This window comes from Fukomys damarensis, unplaced genomic scaffold, assembly GCF_012274545.1.
Source record: "Fukomys damarensis isolate Sample0158 unplaced genomic scaffold, DMR_v1.0_HiC HiC_scaffold_5, whole genome shotgun sequence".
Classification (NCBI taxonomy): Eukaryota; Metazoa; Chordata; class Mammalia; order Rodentia; family Bathyergidae; genus Fukomys; species Fukomys damarensis.
The window spans coordinates 28,949,632-28,967,386 of record NW_022900917.1 but is presented as its reverse complement, the minus strand read 5'-3'; the positions used below and the strand labels follow the sequence as shown (position 1 = coordinate 28,967,386).

General features: G+C 36.5%; 1 protein-coding gene and 1 pseudogene across 9 annotated transcripts in view; both read left to right on the top strand.

Annotated features, from left to right (window-relative positions):
- LOC104877020 overlaps positions 1-3,098 on the top strand; it is a 45,739-nt pseudogene extending 42,641 nt beyond the window's left edge.
- Ralyl (RALY RNA binding protein like) overlaps positions 1-17,755 on the top strand; it is a 658,084-nt gene that overhangs the window by 43,791 nt on the left and 596,538 nt on the right. The window lies entirely within an intron of this gene.

Sequence of the window (17,755 nt, the reverse complement as noted above, 5' to 3'; positions counted from 1 at the left end):
ATTAAATTTTACTCATGATACTCAAGTATTAGGAAGAGGCTGCATAATTATTGGGAGGTTGTGATGGTTTTATAATATGGAAAAAGTAGTTATATGTTTTCTGTGTGATTACTGTGGATATAATGTGCAGTTTCTGAAAACGAATCACGTGGGAAGAATGTCAGTAAACAAAATTGACAGTGGCTGTGGGTGAGGGCTGAGAGACATTTAAAAAGATTTTAGTTTTTTCTGGTTTTGAAATTTTGTTTATATGCACATAAGTAAATTAATAAAAGTTCTGTTTATTTCCTACATACTTAAGTCACAATTTTATCTGCACAAATTTGCATAGATGTGGATTATCTTTAAATTTCATAAAACTGTCTTTCCAAGTAGTCATTTCACCCTTTCAATTACATCTCTATTGGATGACTGCCAAACAACTCAGAGCTGGGCCATGAGAAGACAGCTAAATATCCAGGATTCTGTGCAGAGGTCCTTTTCTTGTTCCAAAAATTGGAGGACACAGGAGAAAACTGAGAAGGAAATACATCCATATTCAGTTCATCAAATACAACCAGAATGTCTGTAGATGAGGTTTCAGCTCATCGTGGAAAAAACAGATTACTTAAAAAATATGCCTCAAAAAAACCTGTTTAGATGTCTCCCCAAAGCCTCACAAATGGGGATTTTTCAGAGGTAGCAGGATCTAGAGTGTGTGATGATATGAACTCGCCTGATCTCTGAAGCTAAAGAGGGTGGGGCCTGGTTAGCACTTGGATGGGAGACCGCCTGGGAATACTGGGTGCTGTAGGCTTTTGCACCCTTCCTTCCTCTTTCTAGCCGGGCATTGTGGCACACGCCTGTAATCCCAGCACTCAGGAGGCTGAGGTAGGAGGATCCCTGTGAGTTCAAAACATAGTGAGTTCCAGGTCAGTCTCAACTACATAGTGTCTAGCCGGGCATTGTGGCACACGCCTGTAATCCCAGCACTCAGGAGGCTGAGGTAGGAGGATCCTTGTGAGTTCAAAACATAGTTCCAGGTCAGTCTCAACTGCATAGACCCTGTCTCAAAACAAAGACAAAAACAAACAACAAAACAATAGAGTGTGTGATAAAACTGATTCATAGTACAATGCTAGATTTAAAGGCACTAGGATTAAGGGTGTGAGTGCTATCACCCTAAATAATCTAGGTGAGATAAAAAGGGCAACAAGACGCTGTTAAAGTCCCTTGTTGCTTGTGCTGTTTTCTGTGTGTAATGAACTGTTTCTCCTGTGCAACACCACTTTGCCATGTGCCACTGCGCCTTGGAGCCAGCCAACTATGTACTAAAACCTCTACAAACTGTAACCCAAATACACTTTTTCTCGTTTAACTTTGGGTGTTGGATGTTTTGTCTCCGCAATGAGAAAAGTAACTAAGACAGACCCCAGAAGTAGGGTGGTTGCTGTGACTATACTGACCATGTGGTTTAGTAGGCTTTGAGAATGGCTTGTGGAAAGAGTTTGGAAAGGTTCAGAAATGCGGGCTTAGGTCGAGCTTGAATACTTTGGGTTGTACTTGATGGGAAATTCTGGTCAGTTTAGAAGACCAAAAGATTGGTAGAAATTCTACTGGTGGAGACCAGGCTGAAGAGGTTTCTGCTGAGAGGAAGGACTGCATTGGCTTTTTGGATTTCAGACTGTGTTTGTTATGCCTTAGCAAAAAGTTTGTGTTTTTCTCATGTCCAGAGACCGCCTGAGACTGGGATTAAGGGCAGCAGAGTAATCGGCAGAAGAATTTTTAAAACAGTGTAATGTTGAGATCTTGGCATGGCTACTTTTGGGAGTCTTTAGCCAGATTTATGTTAAGAATCAAGAGCAAAGAGCCCAGCAAAATGATTTAAAATGTTTTAAATTTGGCGAAAAAATAACAACAAAAACAAAAACAAAAACTCCTCCATTAAAGTTATGGCTGCAAAGATAAAACAAAAAAATTGGTCACTAAAAAGACTAATAAAAAAGGCCAAGTATTTCAGAAAAAGGCAACAAAAAAGGTAGTTTAAAAGACATCAGAAAACCAACAGTATTTCAGCCTCTACAGCCTCAGTTGCAAGAGTAAAAGACTTTTCTTTGAGAAGAGAGCCCCAGGGCACCTTGTTCCAGAATGGTGATGGCCTAGGAAAGTTGTTCCTCCAGATTTTTTTCATATGTGCTCCACATTTACAGCCAAGAGAGAAAAATGCCTGGCTACTGCTTCAGCTGGCAACAGACTTCGGCATCACCCACATGGTGTTGATTTCAGCTGCATGTAGACTGCAAGAATTGTGGTGTCAGGAAGGCTTCCACTCAGATTCCAGAAGAAGGCCTGGGAGACCAGGCATTGTGCCCCATAGAGTGCAGTGTATAAAGCGGAGTGTAAAGCTAAAGGTTCAGTAGGGACACCAGAAATTTAGAAAAGTCAGAAACATAGACTGACTTAAAAAAAAGCTGCAAAGAGAGAACACAGCTGGCTCAAGAGAAAAGTGCTCTAGGTAGGGGCAGAGCCACCCAAGACTTTTAGGGTCCACATCCTGCCACAGATTGCCAGATTCTAAAAGTGAAATTGTGATGGATCAAGGTGAAAAGGAGAACCCCAGGCAGGAACTTCGCATCTGCAAAATCTGTTTTAACATTGTGTCAGGGAGAGAGGAGACAGACTGACCAGGGCAGCCAATGAGATGGAGCAGCTCACAGGCCAGACCCCTGTATTTTCTAAAGCCAGATACACTGTCAGATCCTTTGGCATCAGGAGAAATGAAAAGATTGCTGTCCACTGCACAGTCCATGGGGCCAAGGCAGAAGAAATTCTGGAGAAAGGTGTGCAGGTGTGAGACTATGAATTAAGGAAAAATAACTTCTCCAATACTGGAAACTGGTTTTGGGATCCCGGAACATACTGATTCGGGCATCAAATACGACCCAAGCATTGGTGTCTATGGCCTGGACTTCTCTGTGGTGTTGGGTAGGCCAGGCTTCAGCATTGCAGACAAGAAGCGCAGGACAGGCTGCACTGGAGCCAAACACAGAATCAGCAGAGAGGAGGCTACGTGCTGGTTCCAGCAGAAGTATGATGGGATCACCCTTCCTGGCAAATAAATTCCTGTTTCTGTCCAAAAGGCAAATAAAATGCTTTCAGTGAAATGTAAAAATAAATAAAAGTGAAATTGTGAGATTTAATGTTTACTCTGCTAGATTTTAGACTGGTTTGATCTCATTCTTTTGTATCCCCCTGTTCATAACTTTTAGAATAAAAATGTCTATCTGTACCATTAAATGTTACAGGTGTTTAGCTTTCTTTTCATTTATACAGCTAAAAATATGCCTTAAATCTCAAAAGAGATTTTTAGGCAATGATACAAAAGACAGTAATCCAATGAGAAAGGATGTTTACATGAAAATTTAAAACTTTCCTATTATGAAAATAGCTTATACATGTTGTGGGAAGAAAAACTGAGAATTGTTTTTAATGTAAGGCAAAATGATGCTTAATATGCCAATAATGTATTCAGACTTACTAGTAATCCACAAAATGCAAGTAAAATGAGAGTGATATGTCATTTTAGCCTATCCAATTGAAAACTTACGAAGTTTATATTCAGTGTTGTCTTAAAGGAGAGAAAATGGGCAGTTGAATATGCTATTATAGAAATCTAAATTAACATACCCTCTATGTTGTAGCTTAGTAATATGTATCAGAACTATTTAGAAGTGCATTAATATAATTAAGCATTGAAATCATAATGTATCCTTAAGAGAAAATTATACAAGTTAAAAAAATGTTCAACAAAGGCATTGCATAGTGTCAAAAGGTCAAAACACTAGAAATAACTTCAATTTCTATCAGTACAGCAATAGTTAAAAACTATGTCATATAAATGTAATGATGATATATGGTTATATTAAGTATATTACAGTTAATCAGATGGGTATTGTAACTATATAATTGTGCAGTGTAATAACAAAATGCAGCTAGTAAATGATAGAGTGGTATTTTTGGACATGGAAAAGAGTCTAAATATAGATTACTCTTACAAGTTAAGTTTTAGGTACTTTGTTTCATACATTTGGATTTTTATTTTTAATGTGTGTTTCTATTCAGAGAAAAATAAAAATTCACTTTTTAAGGAAAAGTTGATGATTTGCTGTATACATTTAATTGCTGTGGAGGTCTGAGATGTGAGTATACCTGTGACACAGTTTTGCAGTTTAAGGGAGCTAGACTAATTTTAAACTCTTACCAGGCCATTATTTAAATGTGGGATGACTACAAATTTCTTATTTTTTAAATTAATTTTTATGATAATATAACAGGAATTATAAAAAGAATAATTTTATCAAATTTATTCAATACAGGAATCTGACACCTGCGCGCGACACTCAGGGTAGTAGGTAAATGTGCTGCCTGAGTGATGCTTGGGGTAAACTGTTAAGTAGTTAAGTCATAGCTTTTCTCTGCTTTAGTTTGAGACAGGAGTTAGAAGTTTGAACTAATACTACCATTCTGAGATCTCTGACAGCAGAAAGGAAGGAACAACGTAGCTGCATTGTTACCACCTTGCTACATCCATCCTTCCAGTCACTCAAAACCCAAAGTTTTCTGTGAAATTTCCTTTTATCTCGGTCACCCTTACCACTCTCAAAGTTCCATGAGTTGTTTCATTCATTTTTCATTTTACTTCCACTGCATCATCATACTCACCTTCATTCTTCATCTATCATCATATCACCATGGTATTCTGGGGTCTCATTTGTAGAGAATGCAGCTTCCTAACTGGTTTTAGTTCCTTTTTGCCTCTTTCTCTTTAGTCTGTTTTAATATTGCTACCATGGGTTGCTTTGTGTGTGTATGCTACGGTGTTGCTGTGAAAGTTCAGTTCGCTAGCCATTATCTGTTAATTTATACTGGGCTTTTCAGTCTCATTTGCCTGCAGGATTGTGTTGCATCTCTGATTGCTTTTCTTTCTTTCTTTCTTTCTTTTTTTTTTTTATGGAGCTTTTACCTGTTTATATTTTGTTTTCTCTGCTTGGAACATATTAAAACAGAACTGTCATAGAGGAAAGCTAGATGACTCCTTTATTTTTCAGTTCATTAGGGATTTTAAAAATAATCCACAGTGAAATTGCCATACATTCTCATGAGTCTCCCACTGGTAATTACTTCTCTTAAATCAGCCAATTCTTAAGTTTTGATAAGTTGTCTCATTTATCCATTTGCCCCTGATTTATCTAAAAAATGGAATCTTACTTTTCTAAGAGCTCTATAAAATATATCCTTTCTACATATTTTTCCTAGTCTGTTTAATAGAATGACATGTTTCTCATATCTTCTCAAGCGTAACATCATTCTGCAGTGACTTTTTTGTTTTGTTTTGTTTTGTTTTTGTTTTTTTGAGACAGGGTCTCACTATGTAGTTGAGACTAACCTGGAACTCACTATGTAGCCCAGGCTGGTCTTGAACTCACAGCGATCCTGCTGCCTCAGTCTCCTGAGTGTTGGGATTTTGTGCGCCACCACGCCCGGCCTGCAAAACTTTTTTAACCCGGATCTTTAGCCTTGAAAGCCTGATGACAGAGATACCATGTGGTATGGAGATGACATGCTTGATATGTAATTATAAGACAAGAATTTAGTTTAAATAAATGTTTCACAACTGATCCAGCTTGGTGAATAAGTTGTTTAAACTTTTGTTTCTCTAGCAATACTACTGCTTTTAAGTGATTTGGCCTTCATTGGAATATTCTCTTCTTTCTTTTTTTTTTTTTTTTTTTTTTTTTTGGTACTGGGGATTGAATTTGGGACCTTACACTTGTGAAGCAGGTGGCAGAACCACTGAGCTAAATCCCCAGCCCCTCTATCCACCTTTTGAAAATTGAACCATCTTAAAAAGAGTTTTCTACGAAGACATACAGCCTAGTGTTGTTAAAGCATTTTCAGAATTGCCAAATTATAGAAATAATAGAAACCCCTAGTTTCATTCTAAGTGGCTTTTATTTGTCTATTTTAAATATTTATGAAATTTTCATTCAGTGCTTTTGTTCAATATTTATTTTTATCTAATTGTAATGTGTAGTTTACTTTTAGTCAATTTAAATGCAGTTCATTTTTTATTTAAAAAATTTGTACTAATGCAGAAATACTCATGAATTTGAAATACAGGTGAAGAAGTCACTTAGGCAAACTGGTTTAGTTGGGCCAAGTGGACTGCTGTAGGCACATGTGTCAGTTAGCAGCTTCTTCTCACTATGTACAACTTTGAATTTGATCCTTTTTTGTCTTATACCTCTGATTGTGAGTTATGGGTCCTTGAATGGTAGTCAGGCAACATACTATAAATTAGAGCCTCTTCTTTTGAGTTTGTATTAAACCAATTTTTAATATAATTTGAAGACAACTTGAAGTTGCTATGACCAGAAGAAAACTTCACAGTGTCCTGCAAGAAGTTTTTAAAAATTAAAGTATAGAAAGAGAAATACAAATACGAAATCTTAAATATTACAGTCTTATCAGTGATGCTGATGCCTCACATAGCATCTGACAATTAATACTTTTTATATTAGATACTGCATTACCAATTCAAATAGAATGAATCTAGATATGAAGTGCTAAATATTATCTGATGAATTTCTCAGATAGAAACATGATTCTGTCCTTGTAGCTGTTTCATTTTTTATGATGACATATAGTTTAATTGTGCCACATGCAATACAATTCAGCTGTACAACATATTTTGTGATTGATATATATGTGATATAGGTGTATAGAACTTTATCTCATATATATATATATATATAGATATCTATATCTATATATATCTATGAGAAACAAGTCATAGTTGGCAGGATGAGAATGGCAATATTTTTTAGGCATATACTTATGACTATTATTTCTGTGCAGAAATTTAAAGTGACTCAAAATCACAAGGGGTCAATACACACAAATCACTTATATTTACCAAAGTCTATACTATGCATGTTCAGAGAATTGTCTGAGAATGAATTTTTCTTCATCAGCTGAGTGTTTCCTGAAAATTTAGATTCACAGTCCTGTATGAATGACTGTGCCGCCAGGGAAGAATCTGTTGGGTTGTGTTATGGTCTCGGTTTTAAATGCCCCCCCCCCTGCAAAAAGTTTTATGTGTTTACGTATGGGACATTTAGAAGGAGATTGGGTGCTAACTCATCAGTGGATCAGTTTATGGATTAGGTCATAGCTAACTGAACTGTTAGGAAGTTTGGCTAAGTTGGAGGATGTAAGACACTGAGATGTGTGCCTTTGAAGGGTGGCCTTTTCTCTGACTCCAATTTTTTCTACCCCTGGATACCACAAGATAAGCAGCTTTCCTCTACCGGCCCTTCTGCCATAATATCTCAGACTTGGAGTCAGCCAACTGAGGACTGAAATATGAAACCATGAAACAAAATAAACCTTTCCTCATTTAAATCTGTGTCAGTTATTTTGTCCCAGAGACGGAAAGCTGACCAGTACAGTTCGGTTTATTACCATTTGGTGGTATTACTCCGGGTAGAGTTTGAACCTCCTGCTTGTAATAGGTACCTTTTATGTTGCATAGTGATTCTCACCTAATTGATGTGACTTGGTTGCTTCTTTTATGGCTCTAGTTAAACAACTAGAGTTTTGTACTAAAAGGAAAAGATATGTATGGAGGGTCTACTGAGAGCTTTTCTCCAAATGATTTTACTGCATATGCTGGACACAGTTGCTGCAAGGACTTTGTCTTCCCTTCACTCAGTATAGTTTTCCAATCCATATGTTCACGTTGTAGCTGTAGTGTTATCATTTCTCTGTGTCAAAATAGTAAGAGTGACTCAATGAAGGTGCAAAAGGAATAGCTGAAAACAGAAAGAAAATGGCTCTAACTGTCATTCAGGCAGATTATAGCAGATTAACTGATGGGAGATGGCATGTACTTGAAAAGTTTATTAAACTTAGGGAAACAATATGGTGTAGTGTAAATTTACATTATTAGTTACTGTTTACTCAGTTAACTTTATTTCTCAGATGGTAAATTGTCTGATGATCACTGTCCAAATTTGATCTCCCCAGATTCTTGCAGAAAAGCCAACACGGAGAACAAATAAAACTGCTTATTACCAAGCCTATTAAGTAAGTAGGAGACAAATAATACTACAGACTACAAGATACTTCTAAATGGAAAATAAGCTACTCTGTGGAACATGCAAAGCCACTTGCATGGCTTGTGCTGGGATCAGGTGGAGATGGAAGAGCCAATAGAGTGCACAGGATTTAGTGGGGGTCACACACAGACAGGGCCACTCCCGAGGTGGCGAGGAGTCCTGAGAAGGGATCCGGTACTGGTGGATGAGAACACTGGTTGTAAAGAATCGTGTGGCAGATCTCAGCATTGTGTAGAAGCAGAAGTGGAAGTCTTTGGAAGGTCCTGCCTTGAGGCAGGGGAGAAGACAAGAGGAGGAGTCTCTTAGAGGCTGAGAGGTGAAGGAAGGGAAAGAAGTGGGATAGAATTTTGAGTATTAAAGAAAGGAAAGAGTATCAACAAAGTCATGTGATGCACCAGTGACTTTCTGTTAATTAAAAAAAGTTTATTGTACTAAAGCACACGATACTTTGACAATGACAATACAAAAGTTAAAATCCACCTTTTTTAGATAGAGTCATTTTCTTGTTGGTGCAGAAAACTCTATGAATATTTTAAATGAAAAAAAAAATCAGGCAATATTCAAACCAGAATACTATGAGAAGAAAGTGAAAAAATAAAAATCTACTTTTATCTGGAGATTATATGTATGAATACATAACTGGGACAGAAAACAAGTTAAGTCAGGAAATTGAAGAAAAAGAAACATCATCTCAGAAAAAGATAAAATTTCCTCCAAAAAAATAAAAATAATTGGAAGAGAGCTATTAAAAGATGAATAGGTAGAGTCACAAATTACAATCATAATGCTTACCTGAAAATTTCCATATTATTCAGTAAACAAAGTAGTTTGATGTATGATGCATTCTTTCTTCATAAAACTATTATCAGAGATTGGTTACATATTTTGTTTGGAGGCATGATTCATTAGCGACTTAATAATTGTGTAGTATTTATAATATGTCTGTGATAACACCCAGAGTTGGGTCCTATTCTTATCAGTGAAAGCATTTTGCTACAAATATTTTCTTTGCATAGTATTTGTCTATGCATATGTATGTACATTTATATATAATATGATTACATATGTATTATATACATAAATGTTTCTTCTTTCCAAGGACTACAGTGTTTTGGAAAGCTGACTTCATCCTTTCTCTCTTTCTTCCTTTCTTTCTTTTTTTGATATCAGGGATCAAACTCAGGACCTTGCACTCGTGAAGCAGGCAGCGGAGACATTGAGCTAAATCCCTAGCCCTTCATCCTTTATTATTTATATTTCTATTTTCAGAACTTTTTATGATGCTATGTTCATCTGAGATCACCAGTTATTAATGCTTGCTACTGTTTACTGTATGGCAGAGACTCTTGTTTTTAATAGAGAGGAACTGAGTAAGACCAGGGAGGGGCATTGACCACACTTGGCAGGGAGGTTATGGAGATTAAAATGTTTATCTTGTGATATGGGTTGCAACCAGCAAGACCATAGGTCTGGGGCCACCCAATGTGTGGCCCAAATCTTCAGACATAGGACTACAGGACTTAATGTTTGTAGTGCTGCATTTTGATCTTGCATCAGATCTTGGGTTTGATTTTTTATTTTCCCCATTTGTATTTTCAAATAAATTGGAATGTTTACCCTGAGTCATTCTCTTGGGATGCGAGTGTTTATCTGTTCCCTTGTACTTTTGAGATAATGTAACTTTGGTTTTTTATAATTTCATGAGTTCACAGCTAAGAGTTTTTCTTGAAACTATAAGGAGACTTTGTACTTTGACTTATGAGCAATGTTGGGATTGTTGAGACATTGGGAAAGGAGCTGTTGTGTTTTCGGTTTTAGTAGGAAAGTTACATTATGTAACTGGTATTGTCATGTCAGTACTCTGTTTACTTCGAATAAGTACAGTTTAAAGAAGTGTGATTAAGTGTCACATTGACAAGGTATGACCATTAGTTGTGATATATCAACTTGACTAGATTATTGCCTAGGAGATTACTAAAGAACACTTTGTGTGCTGTGTGTGTGTACGTGTGTACTCTGAAGATGATTGACATAAAGGCCAGGAAACTGATGGGGAAGACCAAACCTGAGTGGATAACACTATCCAATGGACTGAAAGGAGGAGAAAGAGGGAGTCTGCTGCATTCTTTGAAAGCTGAAATTCTGCACGAGCTAGTGTATCTGAGTTTTTGCTGCTGTTGTTTGTGAATATCAGATTGCACTTTCTTCAGTGTTCCAGTGCAGACTCATACCAGTGACTCTCCAGGGAGCTTTTATGCCATTCATCTCAGATGGCACTGCATCCTTGATCCCTCTTGTTTTATAGTTTCCAGTTTCTTGGGCTAAGTAGCTCCTGGATCTTCTCTTTCTGCCTTTGATTCTATATGCCTACCTATTAAATCCCTTTGCATAATTATATCTAATAGATATGTATGTTATTATATATTATACCATATATTATATATAATATAAACTATATATTCTACTTAATATTTCCCTCCAGAGAATCTTAACCAATGTATAAGAAGTGGAGTTTTGCCAGTTAATCTTTATTGTCAAAATGACTAGATTAAGTAACTCTTGGAGAGGTGTATAGGTAATGGGAGAACTCAGTGTAATAATCTCCCATGGGAGAATTCTGGCACCTTTAGGGCTACGTTGACAAGGTAAGAGAGAGGACAAGTGAATATAAGAACTCTTCCCAGGGAGTTTAACACATCTAAGTGGGCACAGAGTCACAGAAGCCAGAAGGCAAAAGGTATAGTGACAGCTGCCAGCTCTTAGTCTAATTCCAGATTTATAATCAGTATACTGAATTATTGTGCAAGTTTTAATGACAGTAGCGTGTGTCTTGTTTCCTTTTACAAATTATGGCTCAAAATTAGAGTTTCTTCTTTGAACTAGGCTGGCAAAATGGTAAAAGCATCTTACACCAGTGACAGATATCACACTGTCTTGTGATAGGCAGCAACTTACAGATGTGGATGAACAGTATATTGAGGCATGAGGCTACACAATCACATTGCAAATTTTTCTTCTAATGATAATTCCATCATTAGAAGGTATATAAAAAATGTCTTTATAGAGCACATTATTGATGATCCCTGTAGTGGGTCTCGATCTCCTGTGAGATGATATGATACATACTGATAAGAACAGAGGACATCAACACAGAGACTTGAGAGAAGAAGCAGGTCTTGAGGCTGATCTAAGCTGCTCTGGGCAGCAAAAAAGCCTCCAAGGACATCCACTGTTTGTTCCTTACAAGTGTGGGAAGGAGGTGGCCTCTAGACAATAACTGATGATATCAGGTATTGCAGGCAGGACTGTGAAAGGGAGGCACTAGTGTATGTTGCTGAATGGAACAAATGAGTAATTCATAGGAAAATAATTTAGTTGGAGTCAGATTGACCTTGGCTGGAAGCGAGCTCGGCAAGGCCCTGCTACTTCTAATGTAATATAGCCGAATTATGGGGGGGCAAGAAGCTTGTGCTACTGGGCAGAGATGTTTGCTACGTCTTTAAAATTTTTTTAATGCTTCATGAGAAAACAGGAGAAATTTCCCCCAGCTAAACATTTAGATAGTTTAAAACTGATTCTTGAAAAACTCAAATAAGACACACCATGATATTTTGGTAAATATAATTGACCCCCCCATGCATTGAATGCAATTGGGTTATCTTTTAATTTCATCAGAACCAGTTGAATATAATATACTTTTCTAGAGAAATAATTCAGATACTACTCCTACTACTAATAATTGTAGTAGTAGTAATAATAATAGTAGTAGTAGTAGCAGTACTGCAATATTGTGTTTACATGAGCCAAATTCTCACTATCACAAAGTACTTATTATTGTTCCCATTGTATTGATAGAGAAACTAAGTTGTAGTGAGGCTAATAATTTCCTCAAAATAACTCAGTGGTGATTCTGGCCATTGTGAACATTTGCACTGAGTCTGGTCTATGTACCAAAGTACTGAATTATATTTGATACTTTCTCCTAAAAACGAATTTTATGTTTTAAAGGTGACAGACCAAGAATAGAAACCCATGATTTCATTGATTTTTCAGTGAATCGGTAATGGTGATGACTAAGTTTGTTAACATTATCTATCTGTGGTTGTCAATATTATTGAAGACATACTTAATTTACAATTTTCTTGAGCCAGAATTGAACAGAATTAAAACAAAATGAATAATCTATGAATTTAGCTAAATTTAAAAGCTATAAGGCAAATAACTATTATATCTTGATGTATTATTGTAGTTCAGAATTAATGATGTGAAACTTAGATTTCCTAGAAAAATGGCTGATCTAGAATTATCTTTAGCTTTGATTATTTGTGTTAGATTGGTTTGTAAAGTTGCCATAGTGTCAATGGAAATATTGATGATTTTGGCCTCCTGACTTCAGATATAGAATACTGAAAATTGTGGCTTTTTTCCTATAGTCAGTTTCAATCAACAGATATTTATGGAATGGCTACTAAATGTATGTAATACTTGTTTCAAAGCAATAAATATCTTTGTGAATATTCATTGTGGTAGGGAAGTTTAATTTTTTTTTTTTTGGTACCGGAGATCGAACTCAGGTCCTTGTGCTTGCAAGGTAGGGGTGGCAGAACCACTGAGCTAAATCCCCAGCCCGGGAAATTTAATTCTTGAAGATGATAGAAAAAAATGTCTCAACGTGATAACAAGAAGTCATTACCACATGAACAAAACAGAAATAAAGGTTGAGAAAATATAGGATTCCTGGCTTTTTAATTAAAGAGCTTTTTAAGTTTCTTTCTCTTTTGATTCTGTTTTAAATAATTATCTACAAGTAACTTGTATATGTGGAGATACACACCACTGTCAATTATTTACTTGCAAATATAGTCCAAGTTTCTGAACAGCCTGAGTAGTCAGAGTTGTTACACTGGACAAGAAGCTCCTTTTTAAAAATCAGTTTTGAAGGTTATTTTGGTCACTTTCCATTAAGCTATCCTGAAAACCATCAAGCTTTCTCTGACCTTTTTTTTTTTTTCAAAGACTTTCTCCCTTCTGTCTTATATACAGTCTCATATCTGCTCAGGGTTTAGTTATCTTTGTCGCTAATACAATTACCTTAGAACCTATCTGCTTTAAACAAAAATGATCATTTATTATCTCTTAATTTATGGATCACAACTTCAGACACATTACAATATCTATGACTTGTCTATGCATCGTAGTAGCTGGGGATCATCAAAGGATTTGAGCTGGAATCATCTCCCTCACTTAGATCTGAAGGTGAACTCTCATTGTTACTTGCACCCATAAAGAACTCTGAAGGATCTGAATTTTTTACCTGATGTATGACCTAACATGGATGCTAGCAGAAGACATAAGGACTTGGAGTCAGTGACAAAAGATTTTATTAATTATAGCACAGCAGGAAGCATGATTTTCAAGTTCACATTGTAACTCATCCTTGAGTCCCATGAAGAAAACATGGAGAGACTCAGGTGGCTATTGTACTTATGGTGGATGTTCTTAACAGCGGAGTAACCCTGAGCTCAGGACATCTCAGTCTTCTCAAGGGGTGGCAGATAAACTTGCCCAACCTTTACACTCAAGGGTCATATGATCTTCATCATTTTACTGTTCACCAAACAGATCTACCCTTGCTCCACAGGAAACACTGTCTCTCTCTCTTCCAAATTTCCTTGCTGTAAAAACATCCTTGGAAACATAATCTGAACTAGTCATTGTCTGCTAGCAGCAAGATGTGAGAAACATAAAAGACATATTGAAAGTTTCTCCAAATGAAGCATAGAAGAGCATATGCGCTTTGAAAAATAATTAGCTCTGACACCTTGTCTATTAGGACAGACTTAGAAATGAGCAAATAATTTTACCAGAGTGTACTAATATGGGGGGATTTGGGCTTCTTATATTGTTGGCCTAAGGGCAGGGCTGACAGATTCTGCCTGAGGTCTTTGACTTAGCAGAGGCCTCATCGATAGTGTTTGAAAAGAGTAATTTTGACCCTGAAGAAACTTTACTTTCTCTAATGTTCTTATTGTTATTCTCATTAGCTGTTTGAGTATATGCATATACTTTACCACTTCTTAAGTGCTTGAATAGCTTTAGATGGCATAATTTCATAACAACACTTATTAACATTAAAGTAAATGTTTAGCCTGGAGAAGGGTAAATGCACATTCATGCATACTACCTGTTTAAATAACTGGGTGGAACACTGTAGGGTAGGTGGGGGTGGCAAGTTTAGACTGCTCAAGAATACAGAATCGAGATCAATGAATACAGGTTATGAAGAGGCTGATTCACCCTCACTACAGAAAAGAACTTTTAATAATTAAAGCGCAGCCTAGGAGGAATCTTAATGGACAAAGAGTAAATGCAGCTTGAAAGCAAATATAAAGAGCTGTACAGAAAATCGAACCTGAAAAGTCAATCTTCGAGTACTATAATTTCATGTTTTGATATCCGAAGCGGTCTTAAAATGGTAGAGTGGTAGTTGCTCTGGGAGAGAGCATTTCTTTTCGAGAATGACAAGCATTTGTTCAGTGTACGCTTGACAGTGAAAGGATGAAGATGTCTGAGTGCCCTGAAGTAAACTGCAAGGACACATGTATACCTCCAGAAGGCAGACAGTAACACCAGGGAAGACGGATGGGAGTGACTCAGAAATGAACCTTCCCCCTTCTCTCTTCTCCCCTCCTCTCTTCCATTTCCTCTCTTTCTCCCTCACTTGAATATTTTTTTCCTTCATCATTTTAACCCATGCTTTATGTCGGGCACTCTGCTTAGACCTAAGCATACTAAGTGATGTCACAATGAACAGAAATGGTGGGCTTTTCTTTCAAGAAACATACAAGTCAACAAGAGAAACAAAACAAATATGTGATTTCTAATCATAATAATTTCCAGTGGAGATTTATGAGGAAGAGATTTACAGAGGACAATTAAATTCAACTGGAAGATTACAATAACTTTTCTCAGGAAGTAATATTTAAGCTGAGATCTAAATCCAAAAGAGGTTTCCAGATGAGGAAAGAGCAGAATGCCATGGAGGACATGATGGGGAAGATACAAGGAGACCCTGACGGAAGGCCAGCCTGATCAGAGCTACATCCCTGCCCTTAGGTGATGTGAGATGAGTGTCGAGATTCAAGCAGGGTCTAAAATTTGAACTGGTCTTCCCCTCGGAGGCTGTTTCATGGTGAAGAGGTGTCAAAGGCGCTGACCCTCTGGGAGGGTATTTTTTTGCATTAAGTTTATTGGTACATTTTAGGTATACAGTACAGATACATTCATCATTGAGATCTTGTGCCTTTACATGATGTATCTTGGTTCTTATTTTTTCCCCATTTCCCTGCCCTCCCTTCACTCCCTCCATTATTCCCTATTTACAAAGACTTTGTTTCCATTTTTTCCTTTTCTCATGTTCTTTTCCCTTCTTTCCTTTCCCCTATCCCTCCCATTTACTCCTTTAGCCCTTTTCTGCCTATTTCACATTATCAATTACACAATTTGAACCTTATTTACACATTTAGTTTTTCACACCAGAGAAATTATTTGATATTTACACATGCATATCCTATTTATTTCATTTAAGAGTATGGCTTCAATATGCATTTTCCTATAAATGACTCGTTTCTCATTCTTTATGGCTGAGTAATACTCCATTTAATAGAAAAACCACATCTTTGTCCAGTCTCCAGTTGATGGGCAGTTGGGTTGTTTCCAAGTTTTAGCTATTTCAAACTGTGCCACTGTAAACATAGGTGTGCATGTATTGCTGTGATATGATTCTTTTAATTCTTTTGGAAAGATATGCAGCACAGGGATAGCTGGGTCTAATGGGACCTCTAATCCTCGTTCTTTTGAAGTATCTCCATGTGGATTTCACAGTGGTTACAGAAGTCTGTATTTGAGAGGATATTTTTATAGATAAAATCAAGAATGTAGTAACAGGAGGAGAAACACTAAAGAATGCTTTTCAATATCACAAAATAGAACCAACCAATTCTTCAAGAATAAAAAACCTTATTATCTACTAGTTATCTACTAGTATTGTTTTCTGTTTTATTTTTAGAATTTTGTTTTTTTTGGTACTGGGAATTGAACTTGGATCACTGCATCTGCAAAGCAGGGGCCAAAACCACTGAGCTAAATCCCCAGTCCTATTTTTAGAATTTTTATTAATCCAGGTTTATAGTACTTAACGTTTACATTCCTTATGTTGAGTTAGTACATGTGCAGAACACATCTTAATTTCTTCCTCTCTGTCCCCTTCCCTTTACATCACCCCATCTCTTGATCCTCTCCCCATTTGAGAAATATCTATCTCCATATTTCCTAATTGTCATCACTTGTCCATGGCCCTCAGAAAGCATGATGCTTAAATCCATGGACTCTGGAGTGACACTTTGTCCAAATCTTAGCTCTACTGTGTACTAACTCTGTGAATTTGGGCAGTTTGTCCTGTAAAATAAACTGCATATAAGTACCTATTCTCTAAGGTTTGTGGGACTATCAAAATGATGATGGGAATGTAGGGAAAGATTCCACAAAATGTGAAAGTATCTTTGTAATTTAAGTTTTTCAAGTTTAATTTAAAAAAAGTTATTTTTTGAAATATAATTTTTATGTTTGATACACAGTTAAGTGTACATATATATGGTAAAATGTGATATTTCAGTTCATATGTGTATATATTACAATAAAATATAATGTATAATATATATTATAATAACATATAACATATAAATATAAAATATATATTATATACATTATAGTGTGTATATATTATGCGATGTTCTGTTCAGGATAATTACCAGTTCTTTCCCTTGAATATTTATAAGCTTCTTAGTAAGATCATCCATAATCCTCTCTTATAGTTATTGTTGAAATATACTATGCAGGGCATTATTGTTAACTATAGTAAGTGTACTATTAAAAAAAATCACCAGAACTAGTTCTTTTACTGTAACATCATACTTGTTCATCAACCTCTCTTTGTCCTGGGGATCAACTCAGGTCCTTGTGCTTGCAAGGCAGGCAGCGGAACCACTGAGCTAAATCCCTGGCCCCAACACAATTGTTGATCCACATTTTAGGATTCTAGGTATAAGTGAGATCACAGAGTATGTGTTTTTCTTTTCCTGTCTTATTTCACTTAACATAAAGCCCCCAAGACCATTCGTGTATGGTAAGTTTCTTTAGAGAGTTAATAAGAATATCACTTGTTGTAAATGCCCTCCCTTCCTTGAAAATAAGACCTAGCAGGAGCCTTGAAAACTAGTGATAAAAAATGCCAGCCCCAATCAGCCTGTCTTTACCTTACCTGCTGTACAGGGTAGCCATCTGGCAAGAGAACAATGAGAACAGATAAAGCAAGCATAGGCTAATCAGGGCTGACATTTTTGATCTCTAGATTTTCAGGCCGATTATTTTTTAACCTAGGTCTTATTTTTGGAGAAAGGGAGTGGTTGTACAGAGCAAGAGGCTTTAATATTAATCCCCATTAGTGAAGTAAGTATTCCACTTCTTCAAACATTTTACATGTGCCATTACATTCACCTGACCATTGGGTTTCTCTTGATATTTCTTTGCCATTCTTC